The sequence below is a fragment of the Puma concolor genome, chromosome B4 (genome assembly GCF_028749965.1).
Source record: "Puma concolor isolate L17-30 chromosome B4, mPumCon1.1.hap2, whole genome shotgun sequence".
Lineage (NCBI taxonomy): Eukaryota > Metazoa > Chordata > Mammalia > Carnivora > Felidae > Puma > Puma concolor.
Genome location: NC_141673.1, coordinates 88,635,568 through 88,658,582, shown reverse-complemented (window position 1 = coordinate 88,658,582; position 23,015 = coordinate 88,635,568). Strand labels below are relative to the sequence as shown.

Below are 23,015 nucleotides of genomic sequence, written 5' to 3'. Positions count from 1 at the left end.
CCTAAGTACTCCAGGAAGGGGACTGTTCTCTCCCAGTGAGCCCCAGAGATCTCTACACCAAGACACTGCCATTTTTCTCTCCCCCAATTCACTTCTATGCACCTTGTACAAGCCACACTTTCCCACCAACTTTGGAAATCCTTCTTCCAGTCTACAGATCAATTTCCTAGGTGTTCAAAGTGATCTGACCTCAATATAGCTGTGTTTGAGAGATGAGGAAAGCCTAGGGTTTCCCTATTTCTCTGCCATCTTAACTCCTCCCTCAAACTTTAAGTGATTTAAGAAAGTACCTGTTGTACCCATGCTGGAGCCAGTCTCCTCTTCAAGAATTCCCTTGAGTCAGATAGAGCAGGTTAGGCCTTCTATCAATTTTGGTACTTTGGCCCCCTCCCCACATACCATAGAAATAGCTGGTGTGGGACCAGGGGTGGTTCTGTGAGGCTGTATTTTCCCTTTTGCTCTTTCAGTAAACAACACTGTTCTTACTGTTGGGTCTACAGGAAGAGCAGAATGTACTTTTGCCCTGAGCAGCATTCTGCTCTGATAGAAAAGACAGGACAGTCACCAGAACTCAGGCAGAGCCACACAAAGGCAAAACTAAAAGTGCCTGGGTACAGTTCTAGATGCTGGGTACAGACCTAGAAACAGTTCTAAATATAGTACTGGATGGAGAGAAAAGTTGTTTGTCAAGGAAGTCTCCCAGAGGAAAGTTTTAAAGGAGTAGCACACTGCTAGCCTGAAAGGAAGGAAAATTTACTGAACCAAAGAAATGTGTAAGGCTCAATTATATTTAACATAAATTTATTATGTATTCATTATGTGCCTGGCAGGCAGCTGAGTGCCCTGGGGTGAACAACATATACTCATAACTTATGATCTGCAATCAGGGAATAAAGAAAATAAAGACACACAGATAACTGTATATGTATATATGTAAATATGTATATATATACATATACATATTTTTTAATTTCAGTTTTATTGAAGTAAAATTGACACATAAAGTTGTAAGATATTTAAAGTGTACATTGTGGTGATTTGATAGACATATACATTGTGAAATGATTCACTATGAGTTCCCCACTGTGAGAGGATTAATGATGGCATTTTAATCTGATTGTTTCATTAAATGAAGATAAGTGTTCAAACTGCATCTTTGTTGTCACCACTTCGTCTTTACACGTGGAAGAGCTTCAGCTGGAGCTTTGGTTTTCCGTGTGTGGTCCCTGGAACAGCAGTGTCAACAACACCTGGGAATTTGTTAGCAGTACAAGTTCTGGGCCTCACCCAGGCCCTCTGAATTCCAAATGCTGGGCATGAGAGGCCTGAGAAAATTGAAACTTAAAAGCTTAAGTTACGGGAAACTGAAACCTAACCAAGCTTAACCAGCTTGTTCCGCTTCTGTACAATTGCTTGGTGCGCCCATGTATTCCTGATCAATCATTATTGCCTGGCACATCCGTATATTCTTGATCAACCATTGTTACTTGGCACATCTGTGTACTCCTGATCAATCATTGTTGCTTGGCACATCCGTGTATTCCTGATCAATCATTGTGATACCTGTACCCCCGGTTGTGGTCTGACCTAAAGGCAGGAACCAATCAAATACTGTTAAGTGTCCAACTTTAAACACCAACCAATCGCAGCTCTGTAACTGTGGAAAATTCCTGATTTCCCCATGACTTGTTTGTACCTGTCTATAAAAGGTGTGTAAAAACCTCTCTCAGGGCGTCTTGGCATCACCGGCAATGGGGGCGCAGAGGTCCAGGTTTGAACCTGCAATAAATGACCCTTGCTGCTTAGCTTTGACTCTGGACTCTGGTGGTTCATTTTTGGGGGTCTCTTAGACTCTGGGCGTTTCAGGCACAGGGCCCATCATTCTGTGTTTTCACAAACCTTACAGGTAAGGTGGCATTTCCTGAAGTGAGCACCACTGAGAAGAGTAATATTCCTGACTTCTTTTATTGTGAATTTGATTAGTGAGTAGAAGAGACAGCACTGAGCATACCTAGCTCAGCCCCTTCCAGTTTTAGTTGATTTTCTTTTCTTATCCAGGGCCAACCTGCCCAAAGAACACTTGCATTCCAACCTGAAACACAAGTGAATCTAATAAGAGAAAACTCTCTCCTGTGGTGGGAGTTGGGGGTGCTCATCATTACTTGAGATGAGGAGTAAGTCTGTCTAATTTAGTGAGGCAGGATTAGCAAGACAATCAAGTTTCATATCTAAAGCTGATGGCTTAATCGTCTGTCTCTAGGTCTTGATTATCAATTGCTTCTGAAGATGGGAGGAAGAAATGGAGTGTTATTTGTTGTACCTCTACAGTTCCAACACTTAGTTATAGTGAAAGTGGGCGTGCTTCATATTCACAGTTAATGCAGAAGAGAGATCTGACTGGGAGAATCACAGGACAGAAGAACCAAAGGACATCCTAGAATTTTTTAGGTAAAGATAACTTTAGAAATGATCAGTTGTTAAGACCTGGTTCTTTGAAAGAATTAACAAAATTGATATCCCCTAGCCATATTTATCAAAAAGAAAAAGGAAAGGACCCAAATAAGTAAAATCACAAATGAAAGAGGAAAGATCACAACCAACAATGCAGATATACAAACAATACTGAGAGAAAATTATGAGCAATAATATGCCAACAAATTGAGCAATCTGAGAGAAATGGATAAATACCTAGGAATATAAACTACCAAAACTGAAATAGGAAGAAATAGAAAATTTGAACAGACATGTAACCAGTAAAGAAATTGGATCAGTAATCAAAAAATCTTCCAAGAAACAAGAGTCCAAGACCAAATGGCTTCCCAGGGGAATTCTATCAAATATTTAAAGAAGAGTTAACACCTATTCTTTTGATGCTGTTTCAAAAAATGGGAAAAAAAAATTCTAATCCCATTCTATGAGGCCAGCACTATGTTGATTCCAAAACCAGACAAAGACCCCACCAAAAGGTGAATTACAGACCAATTTCCCTGATTAATATGGATGCAAAAATTCTTAACAAGATATTAGCAAATCAATTCCAATAATTCATTAAAAGCATTATTTACCACCATCAAGTGGGATTTATTCCTGAGCTGCAGGGATAGTTCAATATCTGCAAATCAATCAATGGATACACCACGTTAATAAAGAAAAGATAAGAACCATATGATTCTCTCAACAGATGCAGAAAAAGCATTTGGCAAAATACAGAATCTTTCTTGATAAAAACCCTCAAGAAAGTAGGAGTAGAAGGAACATGCCTCAACATCATAAAGGACGTATATGACAGACCCACAGCTAATATCCTCAGTGGGGAAAAACTGAGAGCTTTCCCCCTAGAGTCAGGAACATGACAGGGAGGTCCACTCTCACTACTGTTGTTAAACATAGTACTGGAAGTCCTAGCCTCAGCAATCAGATAACAAGAAGAAATAAAAGGCATATGAACTGGCAAAGTAGTCAAACTTTCACTCATTGCAGATGACATGATACTCTACATGGAAAATCCAAAAGACTCCACCAAAAAAACAAAACAAAACAAAACAAAAACTGTTAGAACTGATACGTGAATTCAGCAAAATTGCAGTATATAAAATCATGGCCCAAATTTAAGTGGAATTAAGCAACTAGGCTGTGCTGGATCCCATAAGCAAAGTAGATAGCAAACCCAATCAGCATCCAGATACCAACAGGGGCCCAGGTGTCAGCTGTCAGCTGCATCATAAGGCAAACATTCACAAAGATGCTCAGTAGCGGGAGGAAAGGCACAGCAGGGACCTTAAAGTGAAGGCAACTGGAGCTCTGTGGCTGTCTCCAGATGACCCCAGTGAGCCCAGTGATGAACACCAGGAGCACCACAACCAGTGAAATCCACACTGGGTTTCCAGAAAGTAGAACTGGCCACTGGGCCAGCACCAGGCAAAGAAGAGTGAGTGGCAGAACAAGCAGTAATGAGCAAACATGGACAAGCCAGCCAGAGAGTGGAGTGGGGGTGGAGCTGCCTGGAAAAAGTAGTCGCTGTAGAGTCAGCCTCTCTGCTGAAGGTCCATTCTCCTCCTGCACCTCTGCTTCATTTGCCCCATTCTTCACCTCAGGCTGATACCTGAGGATGAGAACACAAAGAGCAACCAGAGAATGAGATATCAGGGACCCAATTGACCTGAGGTCCAAGAGATCTGTGAGTTTAAAGAAGAATATCATGACGGCTGCAATAATTCCAAAGATCACAGCGGCCATGATGGGGGTGTATGTGCCAGCATGGATCCAGGCAAGGACAGGGAACAGGAGGCCATCTGTTGCCATCTTGTATATCAACTGCTTAATGGGTAACATAAAGCCCAAGATGCGTGCAGAAAGACTACAGAAAAATCCAAAGGTAACAACGTAGTAGCCAGGGGCCCAGCCAATATGGAGAAATGCTTCAGGCAAGGTGTTCCCAGGTTGAAGTTTGTAGTAAGGCAACATAAGTGTAAGTGCTGCAGAGACACTAAAGTACACGAAAAAGCAGATGAGCAGTGAAACCACAATGCTCATGGGGATGGAACGCTGGGGATTCTGGGCTTCCTCAGCTCTGGTAACAATATTGTCAAAACCAATAAATGCATAGAAACAGGTAGCTGCTCCACGGAGAATCCCTTCAAAGCCAAAAGGCACAAATCCTCCATAGCCCAGGGGGCCCAAGCTTGAGGTGCCATTGAGTCCAGCCTTTACGTAGTCCTCTTCTGTGAGCTTCCAGTTGTGCAGGTCCCCTTTAATGAAGCCAGTGATGATGATAAAGCTAAGAATCAAAAGTTTCAACATTGTGACTGCTCTGCTAACCAGGAGAAAGTGATTAATCCTCAGAGTCGGCAATTCCATGAGGAACAACACAAGGCCCACAACAAAGAAATCTAGATATTCTGTAAGGACACGGGAAACGTGTGGTGCAATGTTCTCATGCAGGGTCTGAGAGATCCTGTTATCACGCAGGTAATCAAAAGCTAAGTTCCATGTCAGGGCCACCATGGCTGTATCAGCAACATAGGAGAAGATGAGGTTCCAGGCAGTGATGAAAGCCCAGATTTCACCTATAGTGATAAAGCTGTAAAGATATGCAGAGCCAGAATGGGGAACCTGAGAACTAATCTCTGCATAGCACAGCCCAGCCAATACAGAAGATAGGCCGGCCACCAAAATGCAGATCACAAAAGATGGTCCTGCTTGATTGCTGGCCACCTCACCAGCCAGGACATACACACCTGCACCCAATATGTGGTCTACACTCAGCACCACTAAATCCAGAGTGCTCAGGCTTATGGCAGTGTCAGTCTCAGGTCTCTGTTGCTCCTTAGGAAGTCTGCGAACCAGTTTTTGACCAAATCTGCGAAATGTCTGACACAGCATTGTAGCTGGAATTGAAGAGGGTTCTAGGAGCAGAGAGCTGTAGCAAGCACAGGAAGCCTGGAGTCTGGGATTCAGTTTGATGAAGCTGAGTTACGTCGAGCTGGGTTAGGGCTTCCGAGTTCTGTTGCTCAGATTTCAAATCTGCTGCTTTGTATTTCATCTGCTTTATGCTGTCCCTCCATAAAGCCTAAGTAAACAATAAATATTTACTAGACAATGGTGTTCTACCAACCAACCCAAATTCAGAAGTCCCATGTCATCTGTTGCAGCCCAGAAACTGACACCAAAAGACATCATAAAAAAAAAAAAAAACCTGCTTTCCCCCCACAAAAAGTAACAAATATCTCCAACATTCTCCTTTTTTTACACACTGGATGATATATTCCCATTTGGGTTCATCTAAGTCATGTAGCTTCATGTACTAATCAAGCTGTAAAATGCAGCAGAGCATGAATGTATTATGTAATAATTCATGCACCAGATGTTTGCACGGTGCTTGGGCATGAGTTATGAACATTAATTCACAGAATAAGGGCCTCATTGTATTACAGAACCATTTTTAAAATAATAATCTGAGTTTAAAATACTAATGTTGGTCCTCCACTCTTAAAACTCTTAACCCCCAAATCAGCTAGCCAGGTTTAGGTGTCACTTTGGTCCTCTTTCTCATCATTCGGCATCATCCATTAAGCTGTACTAATGGCAAAGAATGTACAGTTCAACCCTTCACATTAGCCATATAGGCTCACAGAGGCACTTTGAAAAGAGGAAGGGGAAGAAGAAGAAAAGGGTGGGGCTTCATAACTCCCTGCAAGAACCAGATGAACAGGTTGTCTGGTGAAGAGACAGTGGAGAAACGGATACAGCAGCCAACTGAGGGTCCATTTCTAAGAAGGCAGCAGAGCCAGAAAAGCTGTTTTGTGAATTGTGATATTCAATAATCCTAACCCAAAACAATGAGACAAAAATTAACTACAGTTATATCTACAGTTAAGAGAGTATGATGGGTAGGGAGAAACAAAATTAAGTCATCTCGCTCAGTAGCTCACAATGAAAACAATTACTTCTGTCTCCTCCCTCCCTAGGTTCCAGGAGAGAAGGAGAGCTGACTTATGCAGACAGTCTCCTCTCTGGCCCCAAGATGCTCTATAAACGCCCTGAGCCATCTCTGATGTCAGCTCCCAATGGCTTGGAGAATCTGTTCTGCTCTGTGAGCTTTATTAAAACACTCACTTGTAACTCCCTATTAATTTTTCACAAGGAGTTATTTTTAACTCACCCAAACCACTCTCTGAATATGCCTATATATATATATATATATATATGAATAAACCCTGCAAGTGCTTCTTCTTTTCCTCTACTCCCTGCTGCTATTCAAATGGTCCCCCCCCTTAAGGGGAGCAAGATTTTGGATGAACAATTCACAGAAATTCCCCAGAAATGAGTAGTGGAGAACAGAGAAAACAAAGCCATAAAGCCCCCACTGTCCTCCAACTCAGGCTCTGGTTTTGAGAGAATTTTGTAATGTTATGAGAGGTTTGTAAAGATAGAAAGATCAAGTCAAAATTGAAAAGTCTTCTCTATATGTTACCAAAAATATTCTCTATAGGTTACTCTATAGGTTGGGTTATGAGTCAGACCTTCTGTCTACAAATCCATCTAGACTCCTTATTTGCCACTCACCAGTTCCACTAACAAGCATGTGAAATAGATAAGGAGGGTCAGTAGATAAGTAGGGTTAAGAATTTGAGTCTTTCTACATTATGAATATGACTGACATGTCTCTCCACCCACACCCAGGCTTCAAACCCTTCAGTGATTCCCACTGCCCTTCCTTCCTAGTCCTTCCTTCTTTCATCCTCTGACCTGTGCTGATTCCTCCAGCTTTTCCCCCTGCCCAGTTCCTGCTCCAGCTGTGAAATTCTATACTCACTCTGCTCCCTTGCCTCTAATGCCCTCTTGTCCCATCACTTAGCTACCCCCCCACTTGTTTTTCAGTCCCTAGCTCAGAGGTTACTTCACCAGGAACTTCCCCTGACCCTTATGCTGCCCTTCCTGTGTGCTCTCATAGCACCCAGATTACCCCACGTGCAATTTATCCTAATGTATCAGAATTACATCAACTGCCTGTGTCCTCCATGAGACTGTTCAATAAGTATTTGTTGAACAAGTGCACAAAATGATAAGAGAAATCAGAAACATTAGCCAGAATTCCTATATATTGACTTGAGATACATGCTTTGTAGCCAAGCAACCTTTATAAACCTGGTTCAGGTAAAGATACAAGTGGAATTACTTTCTTTGTGGAAGGCAAGCAAAATGAAAAGTGTGGGGGGAAAGCCAGCTATGATAACACTTTGACCATACATCATTCATGACGGGTATAAGCCACACAAGGTGATAAAGAATTGTTTGCCTTTGAGGACACATGTTTTAACACTATCAGGATTCTTGTTTTAACACTATCAGAATTATAGGCAACCAACCACCCATGCCAGTTAGATAATCCTTACGTTTGTAAAGGCGTCATTCTCAGGCCCTATAATCTAGGTGGGATGTCCTAAGGCAGAGGATCTTACTTAGGGGGACAGAGGGAGACATAATGAAGAGATCTGGGGACATTTTCAGACTTCATATCTTCTCCCTCTGGAGATTCTTGTCCAACTAGCCCTGTACTTCCCATGACTGCTCTAAACCACCTGAACGGACAAGAAATTATCTACAATTTCAATGTAAAGACATTGTAAAAGCTTCCTTAACAGGAAGGCGGCACAGTTTAGTTAGGAGTAAGGCTCTGCAGGTAGACTCTTCAGGTTCAAATTGCAACTCAGCCTCATACCTGGTAACTCTGGACAAATTAGTTCATGTCTCAAAATTTAGTTTCCACTACAGTCGAATGGGAGTAAAAGAAAATACTTTATAGGGTTGTTGTAAGGAGTAAGTGAAATGACGCATGTAAAGTACTTAGCTCAGTTCCTAGTAAATATGTAGTTAATGTAATCTATCTAATACTTAATATTGAAATCTGATCCAACGTTCCCAAACTTTGCAAATCAGTTACTCCTTACAATTTTGTAGCCTCAAAATCATCCACTAAAACTTGAGCCTGTTAGATAGTCTGCATGAGAAAATGAAATCAGTTTTGTCCCATATATTTTACTTTGAAACTCTAAGGAGTCTAATTAAACACCCTCATACATGTTGGTGCTAATTACTTGGGACTCCTAAGCTTACTGAGTTAGACCAGGCATTGAAAAATACAAGGCTTAAATATAATAATAATAATAATAATAATAATAATAATAATAATAATAATATCTTTGCCTATGGATGACTCATCTTATATCTGGAAATTGTATCAAAAACTTTGGCTTTGAGCCCTGGCTCTTCCACTTGGTTACAAAAACTAGGGTGATTGGCTGAATCTCTCTAAGCCTCAGTTTCCTCATCCATAAGGAACCTTACTTTACTTCCCTTACTGGATCAACATAATTTCATGAGAAGATACAAACTATCATCCAATGCTAGTAGAAGTAGGTAACTGGGGTCACCATCCTGAAGCACAGTCTTAGTGGGGTTAAGAATGCACACACTCCCACCCCATAATCCCTGAGGTAAACACCGCAAGGACTCTCTCCTGAGTCCATAAAGAGGCCCTATGAGCATGTTTATCACAGGAATGTTTGTGATAGCAGGCAACTGGAAGCTATGCCAGTGTCTGTTACTGGAGGGATATATACATAAAATGTGTGTATGTGCACAATGAAATACTACACAGCAGTCACAAATAACAAAGTAGATTTATAGATACCAACTTGGGTAGATCCTAGAAACATTGTTAAGTAGGAAAATATAAGCGGGAAGAGTTGTATAGCACAATGTAATTTATGTACATTTAAAAAACAGCCAAAAAACACTATATTTGTCAAGAATACACATATATCTGTTTAAAATGTCATGACATTCCTCTTCTCACAATCTTCCACCAGTTTCCATTTCAATTCAGAGTAGCAGCCAAAGTCTGCATTTCCAATGTACTACAAAGTCCTTCTGTTTCTCTCTCTTCCCACTCATTGGTCTCTAGCCACTGGCTTCCTAACCATTCTGGCCTCCTAACATACCAGGCAAGATCCTATCTCAGGGCCTTTATACTTTCTGTTCCCTATAGCCATACTACTTGTAGCGCAGATATCTACATGGTTGCTCCCTTCACTGCATTTGGTGAAATAGCACATGTGCAGCACATCTTGCTAATCACCCCATATAAAACTATAATCTGATTCTAACCATAAAAAACAGACCTCTCCCCCTGCCTTTTTTAAAACACGTCTCCAGAAGCAAGGGAAACAAAAACAAAAATGAACTACTGGGACCTCATCAAAATAAAAAGCTTCTGCACAGCAAAGGAAACAATCAGCAAAGCTAAAAAGCAATGGATAGAATGGAAGAAGATATTTGCAAATGACATACCAGATAAAGGGTTAGTATCCCAAATCTATAAAGAACTGATCAAACTCAACATCCAAAAACAAAACCCAGTAAAGAAATGGGCAAAAGACATGAATCAACACTTCTCCAAAGAAGACATCCAGATGACCAACTGACACATGAAAAAATGCTCAACATCATTCATCATCAGGGAAATACAAGTAAAAACCACAATGAGATACCACCTCACACCTGTCAGAATGGCTAACGTGAACAACTCAGGCAACAACAGATGTTGGCAAAGATGTGGAGAAAGAGGATCTCTTTTGCATTGTTGGTGGCAATGCAAGCTGGTGCATCCACTCTGGAAAACAGTATGGAGGTTCCTCAGAAAAACTAAAAATAGAACTGCCCTACAACCCAGCAATTGCACTACTAGGCATTTATCCATGGGATACAGGTGTGCTATTTGGAAGGGACACATGCACCCCCATGTTTATAGCAGCACTATCAACAATAGCCAAAGTATGGAAAGAGCCCAAATGTCCATCAATGGATGAATGGATAAAGAAGATGTGGTACATATATATACAGTGGAGTATTACTCGGTAATCAAAAAGAATGAAATCTTGCCCTTTGCAACTACATGGATGGAACTGGAGGGTATATGCTAAGTGAAATTAGTCAGTCAGAGAAAGACAAAAACCATATGACTTCACTCATATGAGGACTTTAAGAGACAAAACAGATGAACATAAGGGAAGGGAAATAAAAATAATAAAAACAGGGAGGGGGACAAAACAGAAGAGACTCATAAATATGGAGAACAAACTGGGGGTTACTGGAGGGGTTGTGGGAGGGAGGATGGGCTAAATTGGTAAGGGGCACTAAGGAATCTACTCCTGAAATCATTGTTGCACTATATTCTAATTTAAAAAAATAATAAAATTAAAAAAATAAAAATAAAATTTAAATTATATTTATTTTTGAGAGGGGGGCGAAGGGAGGGGCAGAGAGAGAGGGAGACACAGAATTTGAAGTAGGCTCCAGGCTCTGAGCTGTTAGCACAGAGCCCGATGTATGGCTTGAACTCACGAACTGTGAGATCATGACCTGAGCTGGAGCTGAAATTGGACGCTTAACCCACTGAGCCATCCAGGCGCCCCTATCCCCTGCCCCTTTATTCCCCTAGTACTTATCACTATTTGAGGTAATATATTTTTAATTTACTTATTTGTTCATGATTTGTAAGCTGCATGAAAGGAGAATTTTTTTCTCTTGGCTGCATTCTCTGCACGTACAGCTGTGCCTGACACATAGAACTGTGTAGTTGTTGACTGGATGAATGTATCTAACTAAATGTATAAATCATGGATTGGAAGAGCATTTATTAAATACACTAAAGAAAGTCCCCCTTTCCATAAGGAGGAGAAATGAGAATAGAGATCAGGATGAATGGGGAAAGTAAAATGCATTGTAAAGGGGCCTGACATGAAGCTATGGTGCTAATAGTCCATCACTAGGGAAGGGATTGACTCCACTCTGTGCACTTCAGATTCAACAAAGGAATTTCATGAGATGATGTTATGAGAGGACCTGGTTCAGGGGCTGATAAACAACAGGCAATCAATACATTTAAATTGAAGGAGAACTGGAATCTGTAATCATCAGGACATGGAAAACACAGAAAAGGAATACCCACTAGAAAGAGGGTGGAGAACGAGGGAAGATGGGGAGCCCCTCCCACCAGTTCCCTCTGAACCCATTTCCCTTTTACCAACTCCTCTTTCTCCTTCAGCTCCTTCACTGTCTCTGGAGGCTCCTTACTGGGCACTAAGGATGCTTGTACCACGTTCCCTCTGAGGAACCATCTCCAGCCACCTACCTCCCAACAAAAACACAACAGTTATTCCTCACATTTGTTGAGTCACAGACCCCTCTGAGGTTAGTCACCTCAAAAAAAAAAAATGTCCTAGGGCTGCCTGGGTGGCTCAGTCAGTTAAGTGTCCAACTTTGGCTCAGGTCATGATCTCATGGTTTGTGAGTTTGAGCCCCACGTCAGACTCTGTGCTGACATCTCAGAGCCTGGAGCCTGCTTCGATTCTCTGTCTCCTCCCTCTCTCTCTCTCTGTCCCCTCCCTCTCTCTCTCTGTCCCTTCCCTGTTCTCTCTCTCTCTCTGTCTCTTTCTCTCAAAAATAAATAAATAAACATTAAAAAAAATGTCCCACTTTCTTTTGAAGTCCATCCATGGACCCTGAGCAGGAATCCCAGAGGACGGCCATCTAAATGGCAGGCACAGAAATGGGTAATGATTTTGATAATTTCTGTTTCCCTCAACAGAGTTGTTCTGGGTGATCCTTGTGTTCTTCACACTTGTACTGAAGATGAGTGAAAGTGGCTACAAAGTATGAAGATATCAGAGAAGCAACCCAAAGAACAAAACCTCTAGGAATTAAATAATCACATTTTATGACACTAACATAAGTAGGAAGAACAAACAAATGAACAACCAAACTTATAGAAGGGAAAGCAAACCCATTATTAGGAATTCTGAGAAAGACTATCACAAATCCAGCTTATAAAAACACAGAGAAACATCATTCTCTAAGGCCATGTTCAGAAATACCCTTTCTCCCTGTAATAATCTGTGATTAATCCAATAGTTTATATTCACTCCAGACCCTCTGACTCAGCTGTCAGAATCCACCCTAATCCCCTCTACCCTCTGGCCCATCACCTCCTTCCTAACTCAGCTCCTCACATCCTGACTTACCTTTCCTGGGATGAGTCTTTGGCCTGGGTAAGTTACCCTGCCATGGATGCCCTCCTCACTCCTTTTTTCCCAGTCTTGACTCTCTACCTCTTTTCAACCCTACCCTACAAAGTTTCCTCCCATGTCTAGGAAGGCTTTCCTAAGCCATCTTGACTGATCCACATCTCTAGAACTTAACAGAATATCCTTATGCTCATTTGAAACATTTTCCCTGTCTGCTGATGTCCTGGGTATGTCACTTAAATTTCTTTAGAGTCTCACTTTCCAGAGGGCAGGGCTAACATCCATATGCCTTCTGAATTCCACATTCCCATCTTAAACTCTCACTACCCAGGATTAAGATCTCCTAATAACTGTAGGAAACAACCAAGAAGGCATTTAGGACAGAAAAAGTGAATACGTAGATGCATTTGACCACTATACCTTCAGATTCCTAGAATATTTATTTGTTTGCTTATTGATTGATTGATTGAAAGTTACAAAGGGGCAAACAGAAGTGTAAACATGAGACTAGAACAGGTACCATCATCTATTTCAAATGAATTTCCTGAAGTCATTTCCTAATAAGGATCTTGGGTCTATGAATCTCAGTTTTATTAGGAAATAGTGTCTTCCAAAGGAAGTGCATGCTCAGGGAATGTGCTTAAGGAAAAAAAGAGAGAGGCCAGGGAACATTAAGCCAGTTTGTATGAATTCCATAATAATGCTGGCTCTGCCTTCCTGCCCTCCTCCTCCCTACGTTTCTGTCAGCCTCTGAGCTCCTTCCAAACTCTAAAACAAAAGTTTCATCCCATGTCCAAAAGAAGAACTCCAGTCAAATCCAACATTTCACCCAGAAAATTTTAGCCTGTCTGGCTTTCCCATCCAGCACTATCCACTCGCCTTTTTCCTGGAGGTCATTGTGTTCACTCCTCTGTCTCTAAGAAGGGTACTGCCCTCCTGATGGACCTTTAATTTTCAAAACATTTTTCCAAGGCATTAAGTTCCCTTGGTCTATGTAGTTGGGTGTTCATACTCCTGCCAATAAGCCTTGTGGCTCCTCCTGAATAGCCTCAAGGATAGTTTGGATAACAAATGCTTTTCTAGAAGTTTCATAAAGACTAGAGGGGAGGAAGATGGAGGCGTAGGAGGACGCTGGGCTCACCGCGCGTCCTGCTGATCACTTAGATTCCACCTACACCTGCCTAAATAACCCAGAAAACCGCCAGAAGACAAGAAGAACAGAGTCTCAGGAGCCAAGCGCAGATGAGAGGCCCACGGAAGCAGGTAGGAAAGGGTGGAGAGGTGGTGCACGCTCCACGGACTGGCGGGAGGGAGCCAGGGCGGAGGGGCGGCCAACTGACCAAGCAGAGCCACCCAGTCTGGCTTGCAAAAGCAGAGGGGCCTGACAGAGTGTGTTCTGACAGCAGGTGAGACTTGACATCTGGAAGGTTATAAGCTAACGGCTCTGCTCAGAGAATGGGAGGGCTGGAGGACAATGGGAGGGAGAGTTGTTGAGCCCCGGACGACAGAGCTCAGCTTGGCGGGGAACAAAAGCGCTCCCCAGCGCCATGTCCCCCACCCATCCCCCAGCCAAAATCCCAAAGGAACCAGTTCCTGCCAGGGAACTTGCTTGCACCACGCAAACACCCAACGCTGTGCTGTGGATCCATCCCTCCAGTGGGTCTGACTCCCGCCCGGTGCTGCAGGGCCACTCCCAAAGCGGACCTCCGAAGATATGCGAGCTGAGCCTGCCCCTCCCGCCCCTGTGCACCTTGCTGATCTGCCCCAGCTAATATGCCAGATCCTCAACACCACAAGCCTGGCAGTGTGCAAGTAGACCAGACGGGTCACACCACCCCACAGTGAATCCCGCCCCTAGGAGAGGGGAAGAGAAGGCACACACCAGTCTGACTGTGGCCCCAGCGGTGGGCTGGGGGCAGACATCAGGTCAGATTGCGGCCCCGCCCACCAAACCAAGTTATTCCAGACAGCACAGGGGAAGTGCCCTGCAGGTCCTCACCATGCCAGGGACTATCCAAAATGACCAAGCAGAAGAATTCCCTTCAGAAGAATCTCCAGGAAATAACAACAGCTAATGAGCTGATCAAAAAGGATTTAAATAATATAACAGAAAGTGAATTTAGAATACTAGTCATAAAATTAATCGCTGGGCTTGAAAACAGTATAGAGGACAGCAGAGAATCTCTTGCTACAGAGATCAAGGGACTAAGGAACAGCCAGGAGGAGCTAAAAAATGCGATCAATGAATAAAATGGAGACAACTACGGCTCAGACTGAAGAGGCAGAGGAGAGAATAGATGAACTAGAAGAAAAATTATGGAAAAAGAAGAAGCTGAGAAAAAGAGAGATAAAAAATCCAGGAGTATGAGGGGAAAATTAGAGAACTAAGTGATACACTAAAGAGAAATAATATACGCATAATTGGTATTCCAGAGGAGGAAGAGAGAGGGAAAGGTGCTGAAGGTGTACTTGAAGAAATAATAGCTGAGAACTTCCCAGATCTGGGGAAGGAAAAAGGCATTGAAATCCAAGAGGCACAGAGAACTCCCTTCAGACGGAACTTGAATCGATCTTCTGCACGAGATATCATAGTGAAACTGGCAAAATACAAGGATAAAGAGAAAATTCTGAAAGCAGCTAGAGATAAATGTGCTATAACATATAAAGGGAGACCTAGAAGACTCGTGACTGATCTCTCTACTGAAACTTGGCAGGGCAGAAAAGAATGGCAGGAGATCTTCCATGTGATGCACAGAAAAAATATGCAGCCGAGAATCTTTATACAGCAAGTCTGTCATTTAGAATAGAAGGAGAGATAAAGGTCTTCCCAAACAAACAAAAACTGAAGGAATTTGCCACCACTAAACCAGCCCTACAAGAGATCCTAAGGGGAATTCTGTGAGACAAAGTACCAGAGATATCGCTACAAGCATGAAACCTACAGACATCACAATTACTCTAAACGCATATCTTTCTATAATAACACTGAATGTAAATGGACTAAATGTGCCAACCAAAAGACATAGGGTATCAGAATTGATAAAAAAAACAAGACCCATCTATTTGCTGTCTACAAGAGACTCATTGTAGACCTGAGGACACCTTCAGATTGAAAGTGAGGGGATGGAGAAATATCTATCATGCTACTGGAAGTCAAAAGAAAGCTGGAGTAGCCATACTTATATCAGACAAACTAGACTTTAAATTAAAGGCTGTAACAAGAGATGAAGAAGGGCATTATATAATAATCACAGGGTCTATCCATCAGGAAGAGCTAACAATTATAAGTGTCTATGCACCAAATACGAGGGCCCCCAAATATATAAAACAATTACTCACAAATCGAATCAACCTTATTGATAAGAATGTGGTAATTGCAGGGGACTTTAACAATCCACTTACAACAATGGATAGATCAACTAGATACACAGTCAATAAAGAAACAAGCGCCCTGAATGATACACTAGATCAGATGGACTTCACAGATATATTTAGAACTCTGCATCCCAAAGCAATAGAATATACTTTCTTCTCAAGTGCACATGGAACATTCTCCAAGATAGATCACATGCTGGGTCACAAAACAGCCCTTCATAAGTATACAAGAATTGAAATCATACCATGCATACTTTCAGACCACAATGCGATGAAGCTTGAAATCGACCACAAGAAAAAGTCTGGAAAACCTCCCAAAGCATGGAGGTTAAAGAATACCCTACTAAAGAATGAATGAGTCAACCAGGCAATTAGAGAAGAAATTAAAAAATATATGGAAACAAATGAAAATGAAAATACAACGATCCAAACGCTTTGGGATGCAGCGAAGGCAGTCCTGAGAGGAAAATACATTTCAATCCAGGCCTATCTCAAGAAACAAGAAAAATCCCAAATACAAAATCTAACAGCACACCTAAAGGAACTAGAAGCAGAACAGCAAAGGCAGCCTAAACCCAGCAGAAGAAGAGAAATAATAAAGATCACAGCAGAAATAAACAATATAGAATCTAAAAAAACTGTAGAGCAGATCAACGAAACCAAGAGTTGGTTTTTTGAAAAAATAAACAAAATTGACAAACCTCTAGCCAGGCTTCTCAAAAAGAAAAGGGAGATGACCCAAATAGATAAAATCATGAATGAAAATGGGATTATTACAACCAATCCCTCAGAGATACAAGCAATTATCAGGGGATACTATGAAAAATTATATGCCAACAAATTGGACAACCTGGAAGAAATGGACAAATTCCTAAACACGCACACACTTCCAAAACTCAATCAGGAGGAAATAGAAAGCTTGAACAGACCCATAACTAGCGAAGAAATTGAATCAGTCATCAAAAATCTCCCAACAAATAAGAGTCCAGGACCAGATGGCTTCCCAGGGGAGTTCCCAGGGGAGTACCAGACGTTTAAAGAAGAGATAATACCTACTCTTCTCAAGCTGTTCCAAAAAATAGAAAGGGAAGGAAAACTTCCAGACTCATTCTATGAAGCCAGTATAACTTTGATTCCTAAACCAGACAGAGACCCAGGAAAAAAAGAGAACTACAGGCCAATATCCCCGATGAATATGGATGCAAAAATTCTCAATAAGATACTAGCAAATCGAATTCAACGGCATATAAAAAGAATTATTCACCATGATCAAGTGGGATTCATTCCTGGGATGCAGGGCTGGTTCAACATTCGCAAATCAATCAGTGTGATACATCACATTAATAAAAGAAAAGATAAGAACCATATGATCCTGTCAATCGATGCAGAAAAGGCCTTTGACAAAATTCAGCAACATTTCTTAATAAAAACCCTCGAGAAAGTCGGGATAGAAGGAACATACCTAAAGATCATAAAAGCCATTCATGAAAAGCCCACAGCTAACATCATCCTCAATGGGGAAAAACTGAGAGCTTCTTCCCTGAGATCAGGAACATGACAGGGATGTCCACTCTCACTGCTGTTGTTTAACGTAGTGTTGGAAGTTCTAGCATCAGCAATCAGACAACAAAAGGAAATCAAAGGCATCAAAACTGGCAACGATGAGGTCAAGCTATCACTTTTTGCAGATGACATGATATTATACATGGAAAATCCGATAGACTCCACCAGAAGTCTGCTAGAACTGATACATGAATTTAGCAAAGTTTCAGGATACAAAACCAATGTACAAAAATCAGTTGCATTCTTATACACTAACAATGAAGCAACAGAAAGACAAATAAAGAAACTGATCCCATTCACAATTGCACCAAGAAGCATAAAATACCTAGGAATAAATCTAACCAAAGATGTACAAGATCTGTATGCTGAAAACTATAGAAAGCTTATGAAGGAAATTGAAGAAGACATAAAGAAATGGAAAAACTTTCCGTGCTGATGGATTGGAAAAATAAATATTGTCAAAATGTCAATACTACCCAAAGCTATCTACACATTCAATGCAATCCCAATCAAAATTGCACCAGCATTCTTCTCGAAACTAGAACAAGCAATCCTAAAATTCATATGGAACCACAAAAGGCCCCGAATAGCCAAAGTAATTTTGAAGAAGAAGACCAAAGCAGGAGGCATCACAATCCCAGACTTTAGCCTCTACTACAAATCTGTCATCATCAAGACAGCATGGTATTGGCACAAAAACAGACACATAGACCAATGGAATAGAATAGAAACCCCAGAACTAGACCCACAAACGTATGGCCAACTCATCTTTGACAGGGCAGGAAAGAACATCCAATGGAAAAAAGACAGTCTCTTTAACAAATGGTGCTGGGAGAACTGACAGCAACATGCAGAAGATTGGAACTAGACCACTTTCTCCCACCATTCACAAAAATAAACTCAAAATGGATAAAGGACCTGAATGTGAGACAGGAAACTATCAAAACCCTAGAGGAGAAAGCAGGAAAAGACCTCTCTGACCTCAGCTATAGCAATCTCTTACTTGACACATCCCCAAAGGCAAGGGAATTAAAAGCAAAAATGAATTACTGGGACCTTATGAAGATAAAAAGCTTCTGCACAGCAAAGGAAACAACCAACAAAACTAAAAGGCAACCAACGGAATGGGAAAAGATATTTGCAAATGACATATTGGACAAAGGGCTAGTATTCAAAATCTGTAAAGAGCTCACCAAACTCCACACCCAAAAAACAAATAACCCAGTGAAGAAATGGGCAGAAAACATGAATAGATGCTTCTCTAAAGAAGACATCCAGATGGCCAACAGGCACATGAAAAGATACTCAACGTCGCTCCTCATCAGGGAAATACAAGTCAAAACCACACTCAGATATCTCCTCACGCCAGTCAGAGTGGCCAAAATGAACAAATCAGGAGACTATAGATGCTGGTGAGGATGTGGAGAAACAGGAACCCTCTTGCACTGTTGGTGGGAATACAAATTGGTGCAGCCGCTCTGGAAAACAGTGTGGAGGTTCCTCAAAAAATTAAAAATAGACCTACCCTATGACCCAGCAATAGCACTGCTAGGAATTTACCCAAGGAATACAGGAGTACTGATGCATAGGGGCACTTGTACCCCAATGTTTATATTTTTCTTGTTTCTTGAGATAGGCCTGGATTGAAATGTATTTTCTCTCAGGACTGTCTTCACTGCATCCCAGTGTTTGGATCGTTGTATTTTCATTTTCATTTGTTTCCATATATTTTTTAATTTCTTCTCTAATTGCCTGGTTGACTCATTCATTCTTTAGTAGGGTATTCTTTAACCTCCATGCTTTGGGAGGTTTTCCAGACTTTTTCTTGTGGTCGATTTCAAGCTTCATCGCATTGTGGTCTGAAAGTATGCATGGTATGATTTCAATTCTTGTATACTTATGAAGGGCTGTTTTGTGACCCAGCATGTGATCTATCTTGGAGAATGTTCCATGTGCACTTGAGAAGAAAGTATATTCTATTGCTTTGGGATGCAGAGTTCTAAATATATCTGTGAAGTCCATCTGATCTAGTGTATCATTCAGGGCGCTTGTTTCTTTATTGACTGTGTATCTAGTTGATCTATCCATTGTTGTAAGTGGATTGTTAAAGTCCCCTGCAATTACCACATTCTTATCAATAAGGTTGATTCGATTTGTGAGTAATTGTTTTATATATTTGGGGGCCCTCGTATTTGGTGCATAGACACTTATAATTGTTAGCTCTTCCTGATGGATAGACCCTGTGATTATTATATAATGCCCTTCTTCATCTCTTGTTACAGCCTTTAATTTAAAGTCTAGTTTGTCTGATATAAGTATGGCTACTCCAGCTTTCTTTTGACTTCCAGTAGCATGATAGATATTTCTCCATCCCCTCACTTTCAATCTGAAGGTGTCCTCAGGTCTAAAATGAGTCTCTTGTAGACAGCAAATATATGGGTCCTGTTTTTTTTAAATCCATTCTGATATCCTATGTCTTTTGTTTGGAGCATTTAGTCCATTTATATTAAGCCATATTATAGAAAGATATGGGTTTAGAGTTATTGGGATGTCTGTAGGTTTCATGCTTGTAGTGATGTCTCTGCTAATCTGAAGTCCTTGCAACATTTCACTCACAGAATTCCCCTTAGGATCTCTTGTAGGGCTGGTTTAGTGGTGATGAATTCCTTCAGTTTTTGTTTGTTTGGGAAAACCTTTATCTCTCATTCTATTCTGAATGTCAGATTTGCTGGATAAAGGATTATTAGCTGCATATTTTTCTTTTCATCACATTGAAGATTTCCTGCCATTCCTTTCTGGCCTGCCAAATTTCAGTGGATAGGTCTGCTACTATTCTTATGTGTCTACCTTTGTAAATTAGAGCCTGCTTATTCCTAGCTGCTTTCAGAATTTTCTCTTTATCCTCATATTTTTCCAGTTTCACTATGATATGTTGTGCAGATTGATTCAAGTTATGTCTGAAGGGGGTTCTCTGTGCCTCCTGGATTTCAATACTTTTTTCCTTTCCAAGATCAGGGTAGCTCTCAGCTATGATTTGTTCAAGTACACCTTCAGCCCTTTTCTCTCTCTCTTCCTCTTCTGAATTCCTATGATATGGTTATTGTTCCGTTTGATTGCATCACTTAGTTCTCTATTTCTCCCCTCATACTCCTGGATTTTTTTATTTCTCTTTTTCTCAGCTTCCTCTTTTTCCATAATTTTATCTTCTAATTCACCTATTCTCTCCTCTTCCTCTTCAATCCATGCTATGGCCACCTCTATTTTATTTTGCACCTTATTTATAGCATTTTTAGCTCCTCATGACTATTTCTTAGTCCCTTAATCTCTGTATAAATAGATTCTCTGCTCTCCTCTATGCTTTTTTCAAGCCTAGCGATTAATTTTATGAGTATTATTCTAAATTCTTGTTCTGTTATATTGGTTAAATAGTTTTTGATCAATTCGTTAGCTGTCACTACTTCCTGGAGTTTCTTTTGGGGAGAATTCTTCCATTTTGTCATCTTGGGTAGTCCCTGTGGTAGCTCCAAACTGCAGGGCACTTCACCTCTGCTGTCTGGATTTACTTGTGATGGTGAGTGGGGCCGCAGTCAGACCTGATGTCTGCCCCCAGCCCCCCTCTGGGGCCACAGTCAGACTGGTGTGTACCTTATCGTCCCCTCTCCCAGGGGCAAGAATCACTGTGGAGTGGTGTGGCCCCTGTCTGGGCTACTTGTACACTGGGAAATTCTTAACATTTTTATCATACCAAAACATGATGATAAGCTTGACAAATCAGAAAATCCTGAGCCTGTGTTTCTAGAGGTCTTCAGAAACTAGATGAGCCACAGGAAGAATCAGAATGAAATTTTCCAAATAAGACTCAGAACGAGGGGGGGGGGGGACATCAGGAAGGGTGTGCAATTAAGGGATTAGAATATGATGCAATACATTGATGTCAACAGTGAATCTCAATTTCCTCTATAATTCACTGTATGACTCTCTACTCTTCTTTTCTCAACCCTGAATCCTGTCAAAGCAGAACACCTAATAAAGTCTTCAGGAGAAAGTGTTAGAAGGAAATCCATATTCCTGCCCACCTTACCTTCCAAACTACAACTGTAACATAGAATGGCCTTTGTCTACAGTGAGCACTGATCTACACTCATTTTTATGAAGAAGCTTTGCTAAACAGATATATTTTGCCTCCAATCACTTGCTTTCTTTGTAATAAGAGAATCTAGAAACCATCCAGTGTCCCATCTGTCACTATGCTCTGTCTTTACTTTTATTTTTTATTATTTTAATTATTTTTTAACATTTATTTATTTTTGAGAGACAGAGCATTAGTGAGGGAGGAGCAGAGAGAGAGGGAGACACAGAATCCAAAGCAGGCTGAGCTGTCAGCACAGAGCCCAATGCGGGGCTCAAACTCATGAACTGTGGGATCATGACATGAGCTGAAGTAGCTGTCTCTAATTTTAGTCTAGCATTTAGACTGGTCAGAGCCCATGGGTCCTTTTTCTATGTACTTCCTCCCTATATATACCCTCAGGAATATACTGCACAGAAGTTGGCTTAGGAAAGGCTATCTCTCTGTTTATCTTCCTTAAGATCTTTAAATATGTCCTTCTGGGGCGCCTGGGTGGCGCAGTCGGTTAAGCGTCCGACTTCAGCCAGGTCAGGATCTCGCGGTCTGTGAGTTCGAGCCCCGCATCGGGCTCTGGGCTGATGGCCCAGAGCCTGGAGCCTGTTTCCGATTCTGTGTCTCCCTCTCTCTCTGCCCCTCCCCCGCTCATGCTCTCTCTCTGTCCCAAAAATAAATAAACGTTGAAAAAAAAATTAAATATGTCCTTCTGTCCTCCCATGGAAGGACTCAGCTGTCTCTTTCTCTCTGTCCTCTCACCACACTGTGCTTGGTTTCCTTCATAGTGCCACTCCACACTGCCACCATCTCTTTTGGGAAACTTAATTGTTTTGTTTTGTTCTATTGTAGGGAAGACACCAGGTCATCTGAGTCATATGAAAGTTGTATCATGACTCAAAGTACTGATTTCATATCCAATATGACTTTTCCACCAAGACCCATCAGCATCACCTCAGCTCAGGCAACATAATGTACAACAAAGAGCATCAGCCACCAGTTTTTAAGGGATAATCTTAATCCCTGTTCCATAGTTCCTTCTAATCTCGTCTGCTTTGTGATTTATGTGTGATGAAAGAAAAAAAAGGACAAGGATAAACTAAAAGCTATAATCCAAAATTCATATTTATCAATTTGGAATATATTTGGTGAGGAATATTGGCCTTTCCATATGATTTTGCTTAAACTGAGGTTAAAATGAATCCACCTTTTGGAAGCACTTACCACGTATCAATTGATAATGGAGAGAAGTTACCCAAGAAATGCTAGAGGGTAGGGGTGCCTGGGTGGCTCAGTCGGGTAAGCATCTGACTCTTGATTTAGGCTCAATTCACAGTCCTAGGGTCCTGTTTTTGAGCTTCACATTGGGC

At 41.3% G+C, this 23,015-nt stretch overlaps 1 pseudogene across 3 annotated transcripts in view; it reads right to left on the bottom strand.

The window, feature by feature from the left end:
* Positions 1-784: 784 nt before the first annotated feature.
* LOC147579277 (cationic amino acid transporter 3 pseudogene) overlaps positions 785-23,015 on the bottom strand; it is a 489,600-nt pseudogene continuing 467,369 nt past the window's right edge. For all 3 annotated transcript variants that reach the window (XR_015253748.1, XR_015253750.1, XR_015253749.1), the window contains one exon: positions 785-5,569. The product of XR_015253748.1 is annotated as a cationic amino acid transporter 3 pseudogene, transcript variant X1 (transcript). The remainder of the gene's footprint in view (positions 5,570-23,015) is intronic.